The sequence below is a fragment of the Ambystoma mexicanum genome, chromosome 9 (genome assembly GCF_040938575.1).
Source record: "Ambystoma mexicanum isolate Mex_15411 chromosome 9, UKY_AmexF1_1, whole genome shotgun sequence".
NCBI lineage: Eukaryota > Metazoa > Chordata > Amphibia > Caudata > Ambystomatidae > Ambystoma > Ambystoma mexicanum.
Window position 1 is genome coordinate 1,180,009,359 of NC_090931.1, and position 15,899 is coordinate 1,180,025,257.

A 15,899-nucleotide genomic window follows, 5' to 3' on the forward strand; every position below is an offset into this window, starting at 1 on the left:
TATTTTTTTTATAGAAAACTTTCATTAAATATTTAAAACACAGTTGACTAATGTGCATATTAAAAGTTACAGTTCAAATCACAAGTCACAACTGTGACAATTGTGTTGTGATGCACAATGCAGAACCACACCAATAGCACGAAACAGGGGCACGCCTATTATTTGAGTGAGGAACAGAAAGAACAGGATATGAACTGTGCCCTGACAGACAGCTGCTAATGGTTGGGGAGAGGAAATTAGAGCTTCAACAGTCACGGTTAGGAGTCTAAGCACCTGAAAAGCAGCGATCAAGAAGAAATAAGCAAGCAGAGCCATCCTTGGGCAGCTCTGCATCCGAAAACAGAATACTTTTTAATATCACTCTTCTAACCGTCTTTGTAGCACACTATGAATGAAGTCACTGCAAGCAGGTACACGTCCCAAACATAGGCAATTACTGTGTTGTTTTTTATTTTTTAAAGATAACATATTTCGGGAAATGCCAGGTTCTTCCACCAGCATATCTGGAAGTTTTCTCTGCATATGCAAGATCACTTTATCAGAGATATGGCATATGCAGTGTGGAATTGCTACAATCACCGCTGTATATATCCACACCATTTCGGATCAGCCTGCAAAAACATGGTTCTCCGCGTTATATCATAGTGTCAGACCATATTCCACAAGACAAGCTTAACACGTTGGACTGCCTCAATCTACATCATGCCCTCTTTGTCAACATTCAGTCACTGACATAACACCTATTCACGTGATTCAACATCAATTTGCAAAAGTATTTATGGGAGAGATTGTTGGTATGACCATTCGTTTATGCATGAATGCATGACTAATACTGACTGAAGCATGGTAAAACATAATAATGATGCACTGAATTAGTTGCTTTTCAGAGCAATAGTGAACATATCTGTTTGCAATATTGTTCCTCAGCCCACCGTTGAGGGATGGGCAATCATCTATCCAAAGGGCACACAAGGCTGCAACCAAACGTTAGACCAAACTCTATTTGTTGATATGGAGAAGCATGTAGGCTTCAGTAAAGGGAGGAAAGAATGTGTGAGAGTACTCTAAACAGATATAGTGAAATATATTCCCTCATTTTAGTTTGGCAGTAATTTACAAATAAATCCTTCAGGTTAGCACCAAATAGGTCCAGTGGGTTTACCATGGGATTACAAGTGGTGGTAGGGTGGTGTATTTCCCAATTTCTGGGGTCATCAGGACTCTTTAAGGAATTTCAGGAGATTTACCATGAGTGGTAATTCTGCTACGGTAAATGCACTGATATTTGCAGGAAAAGTGGAGGATTCAGCTCCAGCTCAGTGGCAATTGTGTTACCACCTGAAAATGTGTTGGTAAATGAAGTACTACCACTTTTTTTATCTGCACCTCATAATCCGGCCAATAGTCTTTATTATATGGTTGCACACAAAAAGACATTGAGTCCAATAGGTGCTTGAGGTGTAATACACTAAAACAGTATATGCATAAAAACAGTAAATGACATAAGCAGATCCCTCCCACTCCTACAGCTAAATGTATGGCCTGTACCTTTTGGTAAACTCAGTACATTATAATGCTAAGGGGTGGGTGAAAAGACACATATTATTGAGTCATTTTCAGAATTTGCAATGTTAACATATGAATAGTCCAACTATTCCTCACAACTTCTAGTATAGAGTAAAGACAGGTTACATACAGGTAAACTATATACTTAAGTATGCAACTAGAGGGAGAGAACGGGTTCTCACTTTATACCATGACCCAAAGGGCCACCAAAATCATCATGAAGTTGGACCAAATTATCAAACAGACAATGCATCGTTACACTATACAATTGAACCACAGTTAGACACAGTATGCTAATACATCTCTATATCAGGAGTGCAGTGCAGTGATTTAATACATTTAGTTATTCAGTACATCACAATACATTACTAATATTCTGGATGTGGTGTAAAACCTGTTATATTCACTTCCGACGGAGCTTTCGAAGTTTGTAAAAGTTCCCCATGAGAATAAATAGGAGTTATAGGACAATGGCCAGGTAAGCATGTGTTCGTCACGGCAGATGTGAACAAAGAATCAACTAACCTCATGGGCAATCACAGGAGACCCCTTGAAGAGCTCTAGAGACAGCTTTGAAACTCAGTCAACCAGGGAAGTGAGGAACCAGAGCAGGATGTTTGCCAATGCAAGTTAATGGTGAACAGCAGTTGGGTTTTTTTTCCTAATCAAAGCCCTACTAAGCCAGAACCATAGGGACCACTAAAGTTGATTCAGAAGAATATCTCAGGACCCACGACCTGGGAACATGTACACATAGTGTCAGTAACTCAGGATTTGGTTCAGAAGAGGCAGGAGGACCCAGTAATACAGGGCTTCCTCCATACGGCTGGCTGTAGAAAGGATTCTGTACACAGATCCTTGGAATCTGGGCCAGCCACTAACCAGAGAAAGGAATAATAATCACTGTAACAGGTAGAATGATCCACTGACCAGTTGTTAAAGCAATGATGAGCAGGAAAACAGGAGGATCTAGGGAATTTACCAAGGAGGTCTGGGCAGTTTTGTAGGAACCAATGGGGTCAGGCAGCCAACAAACAAAGGTCACAGCATGGGAGAAATGGTTGGGGGAACGTAGGGTGAACCAAGGTAGAGCTGGGGCAGTGTAACGGTGACTTACCACTCTTGTGGGCAACAGAGGATCCCCATATTGAGCTGCTTGGCCGACAATGATGTAACAGAGAAACAACCCTGTATTGAACTGTCTCGGCAAGTGATGCCAGCCAGCCAAAAGGGTGAAATGGTAGGATAATAAGGAATAGCCCAAGTAGAGGTTCCACCATCCAAACCAGGCCAAGGACAAAGAACATAGTGGCCAGCAAGTGTGGCTAAGCCTGGACCTAGAAATCAGCAGCCCATCTATGTTGCAAACCCTACAAAAATTGCGGTAAAAATTCACTAATTGTAGGAATGCATAGGTTTCCCCAACTTATAAGCCATCCCTGCATTCACACACCAGGCAGACGTTCAAGGCTTTGGTGGCCAGACAATTAATTTGGCCCTACAATCTTCCAGACTCTCATGTCGACCCACATTGGAAGTGTCTTGGAGATGCCTGTGGTGGGGAAAGCATCCAAAGTTAGTTTAAAGCACATTACAGGATGCAAGGCTGATGTCAATGTCAAGATTAGCCTATATTTGCACAGCTGCCATTGTAGGCCTGTATCATGGTACCCACAGACATCAGGATGGCAAGAAACAAAACAGCCAACAGTAAGACTTAAACAAGTATATTAGTACCCCAATGACTGCCATTATATTGCATTGTACTACACTGCTGGTGAAATCAAAACTAAATTATAGCTACCCCTAGCCAACTCCATAACACAAAAGTAGGGTAGTTGAATCCACCTTTGCACAAAACACGCCTCTAGAAGGAGCCATATAGGGTACCATTCAGTATATCCGAAGGGGCTACAGAGAGATTTAAGAGGAAATACATCGGACAACAAAAATAAGGTCAATGAACCAATAAACCCAACATGAAAAAGGAAAAAAGAAAACGTTTAAGGGTTCAAAAAAATGTCAGAACAGAACCCCCAAAATGGAATTATGGCAAAACAATGGACAGCATTATTCTGTCGGTTGAAGGGCCTTGATAGGGTGGGGTGTTGTGGAGATATAGAAATGTAGATTCTGTATTGCATTTTTTCTCATAAAACAAATCTGCAAAACAAAAATAAATCGGTGAAAACACAGTCCCTTCAGTAAACTAAATACACATGTCCTATATCATTGATAGTTGGAATGAAGTTCCCACACTGCTAGTCTCAGAGCATTTTTAGTAAGCAATAGGCATCTCCATGAAAGGTAATACAGCATGTCACCTATTTTGAGTAAAAGTGGCTCCCACACTTTGCGGATGCCCCAAACTCTTAGGGCCCAATTCATGTTTTTTTTTGCATGGTTCAAAGTGACTTGGCACTGCTAAAAAGTGACTTTGTACTGCCGACACAAACCCTGATTCATGGAACTGTGCAACATGTATTTTTGCAGTGCAAATTCAGTGCATAGTAATTTTCACTACAAAAATACACTTTGCACAGCTGTATGTACCCTCGAACTGATGCAGTAGACACCACTGAACATAGAAGAACTGTAAGTGAAGTCTGACAGATGTAAAGTGATATCATAAAAAGAAAACACAAGGGCGCACTGAAATGAAATACAAATACTTAAAGAATGAAGATGTGACTGAAGTGACACAGTGAACATGTATGCAAATACAAAGAAATCAAATACACTGAGGAAATAAGTGAGGTGAGATATAATGGGTGTAGATATGCAGACACGCAAGGTAGATGAGACATGTAGAAGCTTGCTAAACAAAGAAAATAGTACATAAGTAAAGCAGCCATGTTGAGAAAATGGACGTCGGCTTTGTATAATAGTAAGTGAGAGGCCTGGAAGAGAAAAACCAAGGCTGCAGAGCTGACAAGCACTGGAATACAAATTTGAGTAAGAACAAAGAGTATTTGTTAGGCTTAGGATCAAGGATGCCACAGCAAGAGGCAACTGTAAGGATTGAAAGGAGTTGAAGAGGTTAAGCCATGTACGCAGGACATATTTCTCTTAGATTAAGCAAAGGAGGGAACGTTTCCGAGCCCCATGTATTCTACAATCAAAGATGCAGAAAGCACGTGCAAAACGGAGCAACCAGAGACTTAAAGGCCTGGACAAACACCTGTGACAACAGGCCGCTAGCGGCAACAGGGTACTTCCAGTCTCTAGCTACTGGAATTATACTCCAAGTATGCCAAGAGACCTCCTATGCTAGAGCAAACACACAATGAGCATGGAGGAAACAAAAGGCAATTTTGGCTGGGGCAGCACGCCAGTGGTATAGACCACACTGAGGTCAACAGACCTAAGACAAACAGTACCTAGTCGAGGTATGATGGAGTTAGCATTTGGATTTAGAGCTTACTAGATGCCAACTCTAACACCAGGCATTCTCGTGCGAAGCCGACACAGGCACCACTGTACTCTCCACTCACACCCCAGATCCCACAGCGCGCTGAGCTACACATTGCTTCCAGGTGACCAGCCATTCCGGCAAACAGCAGTTCCTGGGATTAGAGGTAGGGACCTAATGCTGCCATAGCCATAAGCTGTCAGAATGTCAAGCCACACCCAAAGAGGGCCACTTCCGACCTAGGTACTCACCATAATTGACATATGCATTGCACCGTCCATCACCACTTTCAGAAAGAGCCTTAAAACATACCTTTTTCCCACATGTCTATCCTAATCATCATTCTTATCCTGAAAACATTTTGAAACTTCTGTTTCACCTCCCACATTTTTAACATTTGAAACTCCTAAGCTACATCAAGACCCTCTGGATAGGGTCGGTGCGGAACAAAAAACTCTCATAAAATAAAACAAAATGAAATAGCATCTGATGAAGAGGTCTGTGGGGCTTCATAAGCAAACGTTTATTTCCATCTCTACATGAGAGATACCCATGGGGTTCCATATCTCAGCACAGTTGAAATTATGGATGCTGTTTGTGCTGCACGGTTAAGAATATTGAATAAAAAATGCATTGCGAACTGGCATACCTCATGCAAGGGATTGAGACCACAATCTAAAAACCTGTAGGATAACCCATTTGCTGATTCCTTGCAGTTGGGACACATTGCCCTAGTTCGCAAATCTAGGCTCCAATCCATTCTAGTAGCAAAGGCCTGTAATCTGGGTGTTTTACTCGATCTCTTAGCCCACATATTAGGAATGTTGTCAATCCTACTAATCACTGTTACAAGATGTTCATGGTCTAATGCACCTATTCTCATTTAGTCCCTATGTAACTGTAATGCTCACCTACCTATCATGCCAAATTGACTATTGCAGCACCGTTTACCTAGAGCTGGCAGGTAGAGCTCTCATGAAACGTCAACGAATTCAGCCTTTCGCAGCTCAGTTTGATATGTTTTTCTAAAATAAAAGACATTTCTCCCGGTGTGGCTGGCTAGTACTAAACAAATGTGTCAAACCCAAGAACCACTGTATGGTTAACAGAGGCTTTCATTTGGTAGGTCCTTTATTTCTTAGAGCAAATGTAGTCTATGCTCCTCATCTTGCAATCTTAAATTGGCACATGACCACTTTCCATCCATCTCTATGTGTTGATATGAACGATCAGGTGGAAATAGTTTTCTCTAAAGGCTTCCATTCTCTGGAATGCACTGCCCATAGCAATCTCCAACATGACTACCATCTTGTTTTTTGTAAACCCAATAAGCCTTAGTGTCAGCACTCACGGGACAGACCACCCAGATGCACGTTGTAGTGTCCATCTGCTGCCAGTTTGGTTGTTTTGCAAAGTGTTTGGTTGTTTTGCAGAGGGTTGCAATAAGGGGTACATGGACGATCTGTTATGTCACCAAGGCTCTTTGTGACATGTATCCAATTCTCTGGATAAATCTGGATGTGAGTAGTGGGTTTTCACAGGGAAGTGCCACTCTTTGTCGTCTGTAGAGGCACTTCCCCAAAACAAAAGAAGCGATGCCTGAAAGGTTTGGGATTAATCATAACCTCTGCTCTGGGCATCCCCCCAGACCATTGTTCTTCGCCAGCCAAGCCATTACAAAAGGGAAAGACCATATGCACCTTTGCAGTTAACTGAGATTGACCGCCCCCGTTTTGGCACTGCTACTGCTGAGTCCAAATGCCGTCCATGCATCTCACCTCCCAGGCCCGCATCGCCTTAGGGGTGCTATTGCTCTTTTGTGCGGGAGACTGCTCTAACTCTGGGTGCTCAAGCATTTCCCTCTCTGGTCTCATGATGCATTGACTGGTTCTTCTTTTTGGATAATGTTAACTCTGTGTAGTAGTAGCCTCGCTTCTGTGGGCCTGTTGAGTCCGTGCCCTCCTCACACTGAGCATGTCATCTTTCATGATGCATTGTCATCTGATTTGACTCAAGCAAACATGGCATTTTTAGTATTGTCAACTAAGCACATAGATGCCCCTTCTAGGCGACGTTATAGCCATTAAAAAAAAAAAATAATAATAATAATAATAATAATAATAATAATAATAATAATAATAATAATAATAATAATAATAATACTAGCTATAACATCGCCCAGAAGAGGCACCACGGTGTTAAACTGATATTATTAGTATTGTTATTATTAATAATACTACTACTACTACTAATAATAATAATAATAATAATACTAATAATAATAATATAAATAATAATAAAAATAATACTAGCTATAACATCGCCCAGAAGAGGCACCACGGTGTTAAACTGATATTATTAGTATTGTTATTATTAATACTACTACTACTAATAATAATAATAATAATAATAATAAGACATCCGATACCATATGAGCTGCTAGATCAAACGATGTATATATTTAAATCACACATCTCGACTAAAGGAGACATTTACATTTACCAAATGACTGTATGTAAAGGGGACTATGTTCGCTGTGTGCACATTCGCCTGAAATATGCCTGAAATATGCCTGAAATATGCCTGAAATATGCTACAAATGGACATATGGTCCAAGTTCACAAAAAGGAAACAATGAAAAATGTAACAAAAAACATCACACAAACATGCATCCAGGTAGGTTGTCATGTGCATCTACTTTTGTGAGCAGGTTTGGCCCTTTTGCCTGACAGATGCTATTCTGTTAATATGGCTTTTATTATGAACACGCTATGATGCTGTGCTCTAAAAAGAAAATGAAGTACTCATCTGGTCGTTTATTATGTGATGCTACAGACCTAGCCCTGACCTTTACTTCATCGCAGGTCTGAAAAAAAAATATCACAATAATTGAAGATTTTGTTTTGACAGGAGGGCAAATCTATATAAACTATGTCAAGTCACAGAAGGCATTAGCCCCACTGAGCTGTAATGTGTGATATCTAGCTAGAAACACATTAGGCAAACCTATGCCTTGTGGTTTCAAATTCAATCTTTCACAAAACTGATTCATTCCACTTGAAAATTAAGATAAATTGGAGAGATGACACTTCCATATAGCAGATGCCAGACTGACGTGTAAAGAAATATTGCACACCCTGCATGCTGGAGCGCTGCATACGGGAGACAGAGGCGCAGCCATCTGTCCATATTTTGATGAGAGACATGTTATTTTGCCTCTCAGGGTAGCAGTGAGGCTCTGAAATATGTTAACATGTGTCGAAGTCTTTGTTGTACATTGATTATGTGAATGGGGGATGCAATAATTTCCTATTCACTGTTATAAAATGCATAACAATCATACATCATAGATACGTGTTAATTTAAACATGTGACAACATTTTACTTTATTTATAAATCAATATGGCAGCAAGAGCCAGCAGATTGCACATAATAATATAGTCAAGCATATTCTCCATACATTGTTTAGGAATAAATGCAGCTAACAATAAGTTAATATATAAAAGGAAACTAGATTTGACCAGGTTGCTCATTTAGCTTAATATTTCCACAACTGAGAACATAGATTTCCAATCAATTCAGGCACGTTTCTTGCTCTGCTGTCCTCATTTTATTGTTATTATACTTTTTTAACATCTTAATTGTATGCATATGTTATACATAAATGCATATACCATTTTGTTATGCAAAGTCAAGTTTCAAGTTTTCTTTCGGAATGATAAACCTCCAAAAAACACACAAAATCAGGAACATAATACATAGACAGCATAAGGAATGTAAATGAAATATTGATTCCTAATCAGCAAAGCTTGTCGGAGATATGACGGTAAAAATAGATCCAGCCAACTAACTGTGATTCTGCTACATTGCTCGACTGCACTGATAGAAACCAAGGTCACATAAAAATTAATGTCAGCGTTCTTGGTCTAACATGTGGAATGGCTGGACAAAAACACATGAAGCGGAGTAGATCTTCACAGCTGTCAGAACACACTGGACAGTATTTGCCTCTATTGCACCAGTGCATTTAGCAGTAACTGCTCCTAAAGGAATGCTGTTGAATCATGCCCTTCTAATTAGGTACCTGTCATGTACATAATTACACCAGGAAAGATATTCCAGTCTAGAGCTAGTGAAAAACGCTATATGGCTGCGATTCAATCATTTCATCAATGCCTTATTTCCTCACATGAAGGACCCTAAACAATTTTTAAAATAGGGTGATAGAGTCTGAGCTAACATATTTTTCAGAATGTGACATTAGTACCCGGCGCGGTGAAAACCTAAGAATAGCTTACCTTTTATTGGCTACATTGCAAGCCTTACTGCATGGTAATCCCAAGTGTGTGCAGCTTGTTCCATTCCCAACACGACTTTTTTATTCTGGAATGGCCGCCATGGAAAGGGAGAAGGGAGTATGCGTAGTCCGTTCTCCCTGTTTCATGGTGGCCATTTCCTTTAGTTACTTCCATGGTTGCCATTTTCTTATTTACTATTGTCTCTATGGAAAGAGAAAACAGACCATATTTTCCAATCTGGGTCAGCCATTTTTTCAACTTTTTTTTCCAGCTTTGAAATAAAACATTAGTACCCCGGTCTAACGGGCTGGGGTGCTAATAGCAATAAGCCCCTTGCCGGCAGGGCATTACAGCATAAGGTAATTGCCCTCCGTCTCATGGCTTATTGCCTGATTAATACATTCTTTGTATGCTGAAACCAAGGGATAGAATGTGCACCCACCTTACCTAAAATAACCTTGCTTTAGGGTCTGTCCAAATATGTAACCGATAATAAATTGTACCAGGAACACTTCATCCTACAGATAGTATATACCCACTTCAACTTGGGCTGTGTAATTAGGTGCCAATCTCAGAAGTCCCACATTTTTTTATATAAATTAATTCTCCATAGATGAAAAATGAATGTATTGGAAAATCTGATTAATGTAGTGTTTTAGTTCACTATTGACTCAGTTTTGATATTATAGACCTTCAAGGTCAAGTCCATCAGTTAGGATTTACACATATTTGTTAAACGGGTAATGCCACCCAATGCCTGTTTCCTTCCAGAGGCCTGCTTGTTTATATGATGTCTACTAGTTAGGCCTGATGCAAAATGTATCCCAAAATAATAACATTCAGTCATTCTAGTTATGTTATTGTTATTGCTACATATTGTTAATACATGTGTTTCCTCTATGTAAAAAAGTATTGCTGATTTCATTGTATTCTGTGAATGCGGTGGGTTCATAAATACAGTGCATGACTGATGTAAAGAGAAAATAACAGGGGAGCCAGGACACACCCTTTTTGTACTCCTGTATTTATTTGAAAATATATGGTGCACAGACACTGGCGACCACTTCTTGCACAGGCATTAGTATTCTGATGTATATCAATGAGGATATTCAGCTTATCAATTGGACATTTTAGTGAACTGTGAACTATTCAAAGTTTAGCCCTATTGACATTATTAAAAGAAGGGGCCAGGTCAATAAAAGGCTTGTAAATTGGTTCTTTTTTGACAAATAGGGATTTTGCCACTGTTGGTTAAAGATTTAGCACCTGCCATATTTCCCAGACCAGATCAACTAAGGAATATTTATATTGGATGTCCACTTTTCCATTTTATTTAGAAGTTCTCTTCCAAATATCTTGAAATTAGTAACAAAAGAGACAAATTGGCCTATTAGTTATCAGGCTATTTTGCCTGCCTTTCTTGAAAATTTGCTAAATCACCACCTTTTTGCAGGAAACAGATGTTTTACAGTTTTTCACCATAAACAGTGGTGCATATCGGTGCCCTGAAATCAATTAGATCAGGAAACAGACCTGCAGGGTCACCATTTGGTACAGGGCAGCAGTTTCTGGCCTGGTTCTTTATGCCATCAGTCACCTGTTGCAAGTAGAAATGAAAGGGAAGTAGCTGATCCCGTTCTATGGGTCACATTGCCACCCAATTTGCATTCATCAAGGATGGTTGCTGGCCAGGTGTCACCTGTGCCACGACATATATTGATGAACCATGTACTCTCCATGCGTGGTCATCCACATTAGCTTCAGTATCTCTGAGTTTATGCATGTATAGTGGACTATTTGTCACTAAATCCTACACATTTCTCAATCATTATCTACACAGGCATTTAACAAATCAAACACACCACTTTATCGAGCTTGAGGTTCTCCTTTGTGATGGCAGACTATAAAAGGCCCGGGCATATATTATCTCTTTCCAGCCTCTTAAATTACATTTGGTCTGTGAAGAACAACTAACATAACATAAATCAAACATATATTTGTCATTTGTCATGATAATACTTGTCATTAATTTGCCATGTATGGTTAGTCTCACAGAGACCACAACATTTAAAATCACATGAATGTTATTGTGTGATGGCCAGATGCTATTTCTATTGACTCACATTTTATTCTTTTGTGGGTTGGGGTTGCCTCTATGTGAACTAAGTAGGTTAGGCCATTGGAAACCAGTAGGTCACTTTTCTTTTATACTTACCATGACCTTTTCATATACATTTAGGTACACCTTTGCCAGCACTCCTCTGAGTACCCTGCCAATCATACAAGAACATATAACTCTGCCATCATTATATTTAGTTCATTCAATCATAGAATGAGTTGTTGCAGCCCCAAACAACTGTGAACCTGAACCCATGATCACCACAGTTCATGGCCATCCTCAATCTGTCTGTTTTTGTTTTTTTCTTTCTACTGGCATAGGATATTTTCTGAAGTGAATCATTTTTTTTCCAGAATATTTCCATGGTTGGCATCTTGTGTTATTTGATTAACGATAATGATTAATGCATGTCCTCTAAACCTGTGGTCTATTATTTCTTTCACTCTCTCATGAACTTCATTACAAAACATTGGTGCGTGTAACAAAACTAAGTGCATAACTTCCCATTGCAGTCCCACATTTCCAACAAAGGTGAAAGCTTGGAGCTTTTTCATCCTTGCAGGCATTAAGAACAGATGGTATCAATGTTTCTCTTCTATCATCTGCCCATGCATATTGATGCTGGTCTTTGAAACGTCTCTCAGTATCAATGACCAGGTTTCATCAGATATATGTAGCCTTGTTTTATTCGATTCGCTTTTCTGATTTTTTTAAAAGTGTTACATGTTGGTTAGTAGTAGAGTTGCAAGATCATGCTTAAACCATGATTTAAAATGTGGGCTTTTGTTAACCATTAAGCTATGGGTGAGAGATGTACACTCCTATGTGGTTTGTTGTGTGGCTATTTTTTTTTAAAGATAATATCAAACTTTGCTGAGGGTATAGGTTATATTGTATTTTGAGTTGGCAGAATGCCATGTTTTGTTTTACCTTCACTGGTGACATTGCCTCTGCATACGATTCCTTTATCAATTGATTCCAAACACCAGAACCTGCATTCAGCATCTTTGAGGTTTTCGTTGTTTCAAAAGAGCATAAAAATAGTCTCTTGAACATTAATTCTTGTCATTATTGTCACAACCATCCTATTCATTCTGCATCAGAAAAGGAGTGTAAAGGGGGCGCACTCTCTTTTTCATGATCTCAACCAAGGTTCAAAGCTTCATCTTCATTCATCTGGCAACAAGCCATCCTTCATTTAAGCCAGCAATTGGTTTTCTGCATTATACTGACCCAGAATAGCTCCAACTTTAAGTTGGAGAAATATAGACTGATATTGTTGCACTACCCGCCACTTCTTGCTGTGGTTTCAGTTGACATATTTGGCTTTCTATCATCCCAAAATACACCCTAGAACATCTTCCATATTCTACACTAACACTTGACTAATACTTTCATCAAAATGTTGCTCAAAACTAAATTATATCTTTTTTTAGGAGTAGCATTTTAATCATGTCCAGATTTTCCCACAGGCTTAGTTTTTAGAGGTCATACCTTTCTACATCCGAGAACATAGCAGCCATTATTTTTTCAAAGTTATGTTTCTTCATTGACTGACTATGCCTGATAAATTCAATACCTAGGTATCTGGGCTGTGTTTCGGCTTTGGAAAAAGGGCAAATCTCATAGCTCTTCAGGTTCTTCCCCATAGAACTATTAATTACAGTTGTCTTTTTGATGTGGCAGTTATATACTGGAAATCTAACTGAAATCTACAACGATAGTCATGGCTTTGGGTATAGATTGTTCATTTTTAAGGCAATCATGAGCATGCCATCAGAAACGGCCAATCTCTTGTATACTTTACTTCCATGTGCATACCTTTTGAACTCTGATTTTTCTCTTAGGAAATGGGGAATGGCTCAATCAATATGTTGAATAATAAAGGTTATGATGCAGTCTTGTTGGTCCCTCTCCTAATATTACACTTTCCAGGAAAATGGCAATTCCCCACAATGGGTGCACTAAAACCCTGACATGATGATGTTTCTCCATCACCATCTTAGGACCATAAGCTTCAGCACAATATGTAGGAAAATGCAAATGCTGTTAGCAAAGGCCGTTTCCATGTAGGCCTATAAATACAATTACAACCTCTATATTCCTTGTGATTGCATTTCCTAAATCTTTGATAAGCTTTGTGAGACAATGCCAAGACCTGATCAATCTTTTTGCCAATAAGGCAATTTATAATTCTTCTCAGATGAATATCTCATATACATGTCAGCAATAGGAAACAGCAACATTAATTTGTCTGATCAGGTGGCAATTGCAAGAGTGTTGATGGTCCCTTCCAGGCTTTGGGATCACCAATCTGTGAGTTCTTTCATTGCTGAATCAAAGTCTGTATCATGCAATTAACATTGCATATATCATTTAGTAGTGGAATAATTATTTTTGAATCTGTGGCAACATTCACTGTGGAACCCGTCCATACCAGGTTACTGCAATATGTTCATCTCTGCAATTGCCCAGCTAATCGCTTCACAAAAAAGATCATGATCTAAACGTTCTCTTTCATTTCTCGAGTAAATTAATAGTGTTGCAGAACTCCTAAATGTCCCCAGACTTTAGGTTTTCTCCCGGTAGAGCTTTTGTTGATTCGCTGAAAATACTTACTAGTCTGATTGTCTCTCTACAAACTGCTTTATTTGCCATAATGGAGAATATCCCATGTTGGGATACTTTTTTGTTTGAGTCTGTAGGTCAACAGTCAGGCACACTTTCCATGATCTCAATATTGCTGCTTTGATGAAACAATGCAGACTCTGTTTTCACTGTTTAGAATGCGTTTATCTCATGTTGGATCTTCCCCAACGTTGCTTTCACATGCGTATTAGTAGCCTATTCCATTTTTGTATTTTGTAGTTCTATTCATATTGTCTCCTCTTGAGCAGCGTTTTCTTTCTTTTCTAGAAACAATGGAAAATGATGTTCACTATTATGTAGGTATGAAGCACCTACCATAATGGGTCAATTGTATATGCTTATTGCTTATTTCATTACATGATGTAATTCCCCATTTTATGTACAAAGTCTTACCTTTTAGGTTTAAGACACTCATTCTCAAAATGTTAGGAATGTTTGATCCTTGCAGGTTCATGCCAGTAGATGGTTAGACAAGTGCTTGCTGCCAATCTAACAAAAGGTGGGCATGTTGATTAACTGAATTTTATATGCACATAAGCTTTGGTGGGCCCCAGAGAAGAAATTGTATTCATTTTCTTTAGGTGTTACCACTCTCCAGATCTCTACGAATCCCAGGTCTCTTATTAGTCTTACAAGCACTTGCCTTCAAACAGTTTTATACCCATGTCTGTGAATAACCTACAACACTAATGACTTTTCTGGAGGATAAAATGCCTCAGCCAGTAGGAGCATTGGAAGGTACCCATCTCCTGGACCACATATACGAAATGCAGAATTATTCATCGCAGACATGTGCCACCATGATAAATGACAGACATAAATGTCTGAGATGCACTAGTAGGTGAATGTCGGCACTGCTCCAGCAGCTGTTTCATCTGCGAACAAAGTGTTGAGGTGTACCAAAAGAAGGACTCAAACCAGAAGACATGTTTTTACTAAAAAATATTTAAAATAACATAAGTGCCTTACTGTCCCTACTTCTAAGAAGGAAGCACCATACCTATTAAACTAAACTGAGGGTGCTCATCAAGATTGACCAAAATAACAAAATGTGCCCTCTGTCCAAATCCTTACATCTACAGTGGCTTACCACTCAAAAGGGAAAAGGGCAATAGAGCTTGCCCTCAATGTTCTTATATCTGCCATCTCCCAGTGTTCCCAGCAATATCTCCTGAATTTAGTGTTCGCAAAGATTTTATAGGAAGAATTTCTCCCGACTTTATCAGTTACTGTCCATTTTGTAAAAGTTCCAAATAGAGTAAAGGTTTTCAATCACACATATAACATAAACACTCAAGTTCCAACAAAAGTAAATTATCTCAGTGATCATAGATCAAGAAATATCTCATTCCTCTTCCTCCACCAACTACATGGGTCTCTCCCCAATAGACTGCAGACTTGATTTATTCTGATTTCTTCTTGGGATGATTCCTTACTTTTAGCTGCCCCTCCTGTCTCCCTTGGTTCTCTTGGTCCGAATTTCTCACTTGAATCATACACGTACAGGTATACTCTCCTAAAATATATTTCTCTTAGTTTCAGTGTGCTCCTTTGAGTCATTTGACTGATTGCAAAACTTGTGTTTGTTGGGCTTCTGTAACTACTCAGATTGATTATGTCCATCTCCCTCTCTCGACCTAGAGAGGGAGATCTAGATCCTATGTTCCTACTCCTGTTATCTCTGTTTGGCCGAAGTGCCCCCTTCTACTGCAAACAACTTGTGTTCCTCCTTCATAGCAGGTCCTTCTCCAATGAAGTGTATTCAACTCAGTGATGCTGGCATTCACCCCAGCTGCTGGGCGTCCTCTTCTGAAGAATAGCGGGAGAGTTACTTCACCCACCGCTGCAGGGCTTT

At 39.4% G+C, this 15,899-nt stretch overlaps 1 protein-coding gene across 3 annotated transcripts in view; it reads left to right on the forward strand.

Annotated features, from left to right (window-relative positions):
* LRP1B (LDL receptor related protein 1B) overlaps positions 1-15,899 on the forward strand; it is a 4,835,697-nt gene that overhangs the window by 2,948,480 nt on the left and 1,871,318 nt on the right. The window lies entirely within an intron of this gene.